This window comes from Danio rerio, chromosome 3 (genome assembly GCF_052040795.2).
Source record: "Danio rerio strain M-AB ecotype USA chromosome 3, GRCz13ab, whole genome shotgun sequence".
Taxonomy (NCBI): domain Eukaryota; kingdom Metazoa; phylum Chordata; class Actinopteri; order Cypriniformes; family Danionidae; genus Danio; species Danio rerio.
The window spans coordinates 3,390,291-3,397,958 of record NC_141023.1 but is presented as its reverse complement, the minus strand read 5'-3'; the positions used below and the strand labels follow the sequence as shown (position 1 = coordinate 3,397,958).

Genomic DNA, 7,668 nt, shown 5'->3' with positions numbered 1-7,668 from the left:
AAAAACCAATTGCAATGCGACACAATCCATTTGCTCATGCACAGTGAGCAAGCTCATACACAACACACACAAACAGTGAAGTAAATTAGGAGGCATGTGTACAACACAACATCTAAATCAAGTCATTTTAACATGTCAAAGACACATTTATTCATATAAAATATATTTTCCAAACAACAAAATTGTAGCTAGTAAAAATGGCAAGTGACTAGTAATGTTGGAAATCCACTAGCCACAGTTGCTGGTGATCAAAAAAGTTAATGTAAAGCCCTTCTTAGAACACATGTCGAAGGTTTCCATTCAAATGTGCATTACGCCCAGATGGTGCAACAGGCAATAACTTTACTCAAGACTTAGAATGCATTTTTTGTCAAGCCTAGTCTTGCAACCAGAAGACAAAAACACTTTCAATTTCTCCTATCAGCCACATCAGGGGAATTTTCATTATTATAAACGACGCATGTTTGACTGGACACTTTGTTTTGCTGCTCATAAGCGAATTGAAGATACTGAGAAGAAAGACTACATTATTAGGTGAGACCTAATTTGTTTATAAATAAATATAACTTAATATTATTAAAATACCCTCTCAGGTATAGTAACAGTCAATTTTGATCTTGTGGGACCATTAATTTAGTCCTCATGAGAAAAACTGCTCACAAGTAATCTAAAATTAAGTATTTTGAAAATGTAAAAATGCAGATTGTTTTCTATCGGAGTTGGGAAAGAGAACAGAATATAAAGAATGTACCAAATAAAAATCAGTATAGCTATGGAGAGTTACAACAAAGATATGTGTGTCTCTATGCAAAGTTAATGAACATCGATAAGGTTTGGTTTCCAGAATTCTTGTACATATTATTGTCATGTTTAAAATCAAATAGGTTTAAAATGGTCTGTTTAAATGATAATGATTTTTTCTTTCAGAAGTTAACAATCTTTCAGTGATATCTTTGGAAACATCCTCAATCATTAAAAGGATTTAAAAAGTATTTAAGTATTTTGTACAATAAAAAAAAAACACATTTTTGGTGGTGTGGATTAGGTTTGTATGTAGATTTTATAATTTGATGTATTTAATTAAATCATCAAGACATTGCTTTAACTGAAAGTTTCTGCAAAATGCCTAAATATTGGTTCAAATAAATTTTGGTATTGCAAACTAAAGTACTGTAGAGTTAACCCTCTGGGGTCGAAGACCGCATATACACGTTTTGACCTGTGGTGTCATTAAACTGCTGAAATGAACTTAAATTACACTTTCAGTTTTGATCGTACAGATAAGATCAATACTTGAATTAAATCTGTTATGTGTCTACTTTTAGTTGTGTACACTCACAACAACAAACGTGTGTGCTTTTGCAAAATAAGGAAAACAAACAGTGTGGGCATATTGTCTTTTCTCTCTCCATGAACTGCTTTTAGAAACGTGTCAGTAAAATGAGCTGAAACGCCGCGAATACAAAACGCACAGAGACGAGACATGTATTTCTAGAAAGCTTGAAGTGTCTACTTTTAAATGCAGCTATGCATGTTGAAAACAAACCTTGCTTGATAAAGTAATCAGTATGAAACCAATGCTATGTCTAGTTTCTCAGTCTGATCTCATTAGTTTTAATTAGACCACGCCCACGAATCATTGTTATTACAAGCGTCTGAGGCGCGAGCAGACTGTGGTCAGAAAAACACGTCAATAAAATGAAAGGAAACTCAGCAAATACTCAACAAAGATGATGATTTATGATATCTATATTAAGCTTGATATGTCTACTTGTGCATTAAAAAATTCAGGTCGAAAACAAATTATCTCTTTTTATGTTTCAAGAGTTCACACTTAGCTGATGATTTACAAAGCTTATTTGGCATGCTGTCCCGGGAGAGAGCCCCGAGCTCAAGGGCTCCTCGAGCCCGGGGCTTCCTCCCGTTGGCAGAGCAAGAAGGGAGCCTGAGCTCGGTGGATCTCAGAACTCCCCTGCCGCTGTAGCTAAGGGAACGTAAGGAATTAGACAAGCTTGATTGTTAAGTATGTTGAATGTCTTTGGATGGTGGGAGGAAACCGGAGAGCCCGGGGAAAACCCACGCGGACACGGGAAGGACATACAAACTCCCCACAGAAACACTCACCAGTCCTATCGAACTAGGACCGGCAGTATTCTTGCTGTGTGGTTCACAGTGCTAACCACTGGACCGCCGTGCCGCCCAATTGCAGGTAAAGGAGGAGAATAGGGGAGGAGGGGGGTTTTCTTCCAAACGAAGATAAAGTGAACTGAAAACTTAGACTATTTATGGTGCCTTAGGGCTCATATGATTGGAAGATTAGTGATTAGCAAATACGAGACTGGACGTGATAAATCATAAGCACGTGATCCTCTCGAAATTAGTTTATGAATAAACTTCACTTCAAGAGTTCACACTTAGCTGATGATTTACAAAGCTTATTTGGCATGCTGTCCCGGGAGAGAGCCCCGAGCTCAAGGGCTCCTCGAGCCCGGGGCTTCCTCCCGTTGGCAGAGCAAGAAGGGAGCCTGAGCTCGGTGGATCTCAGAACTCCCCAAAATGCAGAAATTAATCGCTCGGGACAGCAGCCGCGTATTCGAAGAAAAAACCCCCCAAAAGGCAGGAAATTTAGAGCTATATCCGGCTGCTGGATATAATAGAAGGAAAAAGGTTAAATGCATGGGCATTAATTAGATAGGATTAATAAGGGTGAAAAGAGGATTCTAATAACTCTTGCTGGAGTTAGAGTTTGAAGGAACCCCTGCGGGGGTCATGGTTTTCGGGGTTGAGAAGAAGGGGAGAATAGGTGGTTTGAAGCAGTGAAAAGAGAACTTTGAGTGAATCTTGTGGGAGTTGGAGCTCTAAGTGACCCCTGCGGGGGCCAGAGTAGAGTGAAGGTATGGAGCAGTGAGTGGAGGAGAGTAGCTCTTACGAAAGATGGAGCTTTTGTGAGAGTTTGAGTTTAGAGCGGCCTCTGCGGAGGTTAGAGCTTGAGGGTAGGGTGTAGATAGGAGTGACCTCTGCGGAGGTTAGAGCTTGAGGGTAGGGTGTAGATAGGAGCGACCTCTGCGGAGGTTTGAGCTTGAAGGTAGGGTGTAGATAGGAGTGACCTCTGCGGAGGTTTGAGCTTGAGGGTAGGGTGTAGATAGGAGCGACCTCTGCGGAGGTTTGAGCTTGAAGGTAGGGTGTAGATAGGAGTGACCTCTGCGGAGGTTTGAGCTTGAGGGTAGGGTGTAGATAGGAGTGACCTCTGCGGAGGTTTGAGCTTGAGGGTAGAGTGTAGATAGGAGTGACCTCTGCGGAGGTTTGAGCTTGAGGGTAGAGTGTAGATAGGAGTGACCTCTGCGGAGGTTAGAGCTTGAGGGTAGGGTGTAGATAGGAGTGACCTCTGCGGAGGTTAGAGCTTGAGGGTAGGGTGTAGATAGGAGCGACCTCTGCGGAGGTTTGAGCTTGAAGGTAGGGTGTAGATAGGAGTGACCTCTGCGGAGGTTTGAGCTTGAGGGTAGGGTGTAGATAGGAGCGACCTCTGCGGAGGTTTGAGCTTGAAGGTAGGGTGTAGATAGGAGTGACCTCTGCGGAGGTTTGAGCTTGAGGGTAGGGTGTAGATAGGAGTGACCTCTGCGGAGGTTTGAGCTTGAGGGTAGGGTGTAGATAGGAACGACCTCTGCGGAGGTTTGAGCTTGAAGGTAGGGTGTAGATAGGAGTGACCTCTGCGGAGGTTTGAGCTTGAGGGTAGGGTGTAGATAGGAGTGACCTCTGCGGAGGTTTGAGCTTGAGGATAGAGTGTAGATAGGAGTGACCTCTGCGGAGGTTTGAGCTTGAGGGTAGAGTGTAGCTAGGAGCGACCTCTGCGGAGGTTTGAGCTTAAAGGTAGGGTGTAGATAGGAGTGACCTCTGCGGAGGTTTGAGCTTGAGGGTAGGGTGTAGATAGGAGTGACCTCTGCGGAGGTTTGAGCTTGAGGGTAGGGTGTAGATAGGAGTGACCTCTGCGGAGGTTTGAGCTTGAGGGTAGAGTGTAGCTGGGAGGAGCAATGAGTGGAAGAGAGTAACTCTTGCGAGAGTTGGAGCTTGAAGCGACCTCTGTGGAGGTCAGAGCTTGGGGGTAGAGTGTAGATAGGGGGAGATAGGTAGCAGTGAGTGGAAGAGAGTAACTCTTGTGAGAGTTGGAGCTCTGAGCGACCTTTGTGGAGGTCAGAGCTTGAGGGTAGATTGCGGATAGGAGGAGATAGATATCAGTGAGTGGGAAAGAGGATTTGGATAACTCTTGCGAGAGATTGGGGCTCGGAGCGACCCCTGGGGGGTCAGAGCTAGAGGGTGAGTCATAAGGAGAAGAGAGGTAGTTGAAGTAGAGTGAAGAAGTTTTAGCTTGAGCGGACCCCTGCGGGGTTTGGAGCTTGGAGAAAGAGTCTAGGCGGAAAAAGAATAGGTAACATCGTGAAGAAGAAAGGACTGTGGCGGCTATGGCCGAATCCTGCGAGAGTTGGAGCTCAAGGGGGCCCCTTCGGGTGTCTGAAGAGTCTAGACAGGAGAAACAAGATCATTAGAGGTAGAGTGTAAAATAGATTAGTTGGGAGTGGAGTGTAGAGAAGAAAGGAACGAGAGGCTGAAAAGTAGGGTTATAAGGATAAAAGATTTGGAAAAGTTGGAAGAAGGGAACAAGCACAAATATAATACATATGTACAAACGCAGTAAATGCGCAAAGAACATGTGGATACAAACGTCTGCATCTGTAAATAGCTATTGGTGATTGCAGAAGATGCTAACTGCAATGGCCCTTGAGGGAGTCCTTGGCAAACATGTAAGGGTGCCATGGGTGGACAATTGGCTTCTGCGGGGTTTGGTTTGGATGACTCTTGCGAGAGTCGAGGCTCTGTTAGACACCTTTTTGAGTTGGAGCCGTGTGAGGAGGTGCTTGGGGGTTGGTTAAAGCCTGTTGGGCTTTCTTGAGGTGGTATTTACTGAGACGTATACAAGATTTGAAAGCTTCAGAAGACCAGCGACCAAGGGTCTGGATCTGATGGTGTGAGAGCCCGTTGTAGTGGCTGCGCCAATCCTGAATGAGTGGCTGGAAAAGGGCTCTGGGAAAAAACCTGATAGGCGAAAGATTTCTTTAAGGTGTTTTTGAAACCAGAATCGAGATACTGGACGGTTAGCGTCATCAGTAAAAAGCGGGGCCAGTGGGTTAGCCTCTTGAGATTTTCTAGGCTAAGAGGGTTTGGAATGGGCGTGTAGGTGAAGGAATATTGAAAATGAGGATAGAGTGTCCTCTCTGGAATTAATCTGTTTTGCTTTGTTTGATAAGGAAAGAGATAGTTTCCCTGTCTTGCAAAGCTAGATCTGAGATGGTGGGGTGGAGTAGAGGGTTAAATTTGGATGTAACTGTTAATTCAGAACATTTAAGAAACCCCCCAAAAAAATGCTAGATTGAACATAGCATCTAAGGTGCGGGCTGTATGAGAGGAAATGTAACCTTTACAGAGGGTGTAGATGCATGAGGTAAGAATTTGGAGTGTAATGGGTTGTCTAGCATGGTATGGAATTGTTTGAACGAATTCCATGCTGTGAGGTATGCATTGAGGGTTCTGGGAGCTATTGCTTGTAGGATAAGAGATAGAGAAGTTTGATGAAGATTATGAAGTGGGTGGTTTATGGAAATATCGTTACTGAATAAGGAGGGACCGGCGTTGGGTGAGGGTCTGCTTCCGGGGCTAGTTGCCAGAATATCTGCAAAGAGAAATGAGAGATAGAGTCAGCGATTTGGTTTTTGCAACCAGGTACATGTTCAGCAATCATGATAAATTGTTTTTTAGCAGATATCCAGATAAGGTGTCTTAAAAATGGCATAAGCGATTGGGAGTGGGAGCGCCCTTTGTTAATGCAATGCACTGTAGCTTCGTTATCGCAGTGAAAGAGAATGCTAGATGTAGACCATTCGTCCCCCCACAGGATGGCTGCTGCGATGATAGGGTAGAATTTGAAGAGGGCTGAAAAACATTGGTCTTTGGAATGGAATTACAATTGGGTTGGCCATGTTGAGACAAACCAGTGTCCTTTATATTAGCCACTGTAACTTATTGGAGGGGCAGCGTCTGTGTATGTGTTGATGTCAATAGGGGATGCAATCAAGTCGCTGTAGAAAAAGGAACAGCCGTTCCATTGCTTAAGGAAAGAGATCCATAAGCAAAGTTCATCGCGACTGGGTTTGGAGAGAAAAATTGTTTCTTCTAAACCATGAACTGTGGTGGATAATTGAAGGAGGTGGGAAATGAAAGGAATAATGCGCATAGCGAAATTTAGATGGCCGAGAATTGGTAGGAGTTCTCGTTGTGTGCACATCTGTTTTTCAAGGAAAATTTGGGATAGAGAAATTATTCGAATGATTTTCTCTTTAGGAAGGGGTGCTTGGAATTTATGCGAGTCTAGATTAATACCCAGAAATTCGATTGAAGTACTGGGTCCTTCCGAGATCAGCAAAAACCTGCTGGGTGATCGCTAGGTGTTTGGCTGGAGGAGATGACGGGGGGGAAATAAGAAAATCGTCTAGAAGGTGAATGAGGTATGGTATTTCGTAAATATTAGACAGAATCCAGCATAAAGCTTCTGACATCATGTCAAATTTTTTTTTTTTTTTTTTTTTTTTTTTTTTTGGGCTGCTTTTGCATCCGAAAGATAGAATTGATTTCGCCAATAAATGCCAAAAGGTGCCAGAAGTCTGGGTGGATTGGCATGATTTTAAAGGTAGGGGAAATGTCTTCTTTGGCTAGCCAGGTGTTACGACTTGCTATCTTTATGAGAGAGATCTCTTGATCAATGTCGTGGTAGTTAAGTAAATATTCGTCCAATGGGATAGTGCTGTTAATGCTAGGAAAGGAGCAATTGTGTTGGGACGAAAGGTCGACTACAAGGCGTTTTTGCCAGAACATTTTTGAGTAGCGACACCAATGGGGCTAATGCGCGAGATATTAAAAGGAGGAGCCTTGGAGTTCCAATCATGAAGTTGTTGTCGATTTCTTTTTAATAAGATAATCGACGGTTTCAGGTTCGGAGGTTGCAGACTGCAGGTTAGGACAGATTGGATAAAGTGAAAAATGGAATGTATCCTTTGTGAAGAGGATGTGGAGTGTAATAGGTTGGATGAGGGTCAGCTTCTGGAGCCAGCAGTCATGATCTCTAAAATAGAAAAAACAAAGAGAATCAGAAATTAAATCTTTGCAAAATAATACAAGTATGGCAGACATGAAAATTGTTTTAGTTTATATCCATGCGAGGCATCTTAATAAGGGCATGGGCGGCTGTAAATGGAAGCGCTTTTGATAATGCATGGTCCGATGACTTCATTGATACGATGTGCAAGGATGGTAGGGGTGGGTGTTCGTCTCCTAACGGGATGACAGATGAATGGAGAGCTGAGGACATGGGATATGGCTAGTCTGGTGGTCCTGGAAAACTGGTACCCCTTGAAGACTGAGCATGTGAAGTGATAGTGAAGTTTAAATTTGTATTTATAACAGTCAAGTGGGAAGTTTGTTTCTTTGCCGTTTTCACATCCGACTGACTTGCTATATAATCTTATATGACGCTTGTAAATCAACACATGAGTCGCTGGCGTATTACAATTGGACTTCTGTGCTTGATGGCATAATGTTTTTCAATAGCTTGTTAATATTTAC

The 7,668-nt window shown here is 43.2% G+C and overlaps 1 protein-coding gene across 4 annotated transcripts in view; it reads left to right on the top strand.

The window, feature by feature from the left end:
• The window catches only part of LOC147845417 (interferon-induced very large GTPase 1-like), a 47,613-nt gene that overhangs the window by 27,007 nt on the left and 12,938 nt on the right, over positions 1–7,668 (top strand). The window contains exon 1 of one of the 4 annotated variants that reach the window (XM_087243495.1): positions 377–534. The exons of 2 other annotated variants lie outside the window; for them this stretch is intronic. The gene's annotated coding sequence lies outside the window, so the exon portion shown is untranslated. Of the gene's footprint in view, positions 1–376; positions 594–7,668 lie in introns of those variants that run through there. One more of the 4 variants, XM_087243496.1, reaches the window with a different exon arrangement.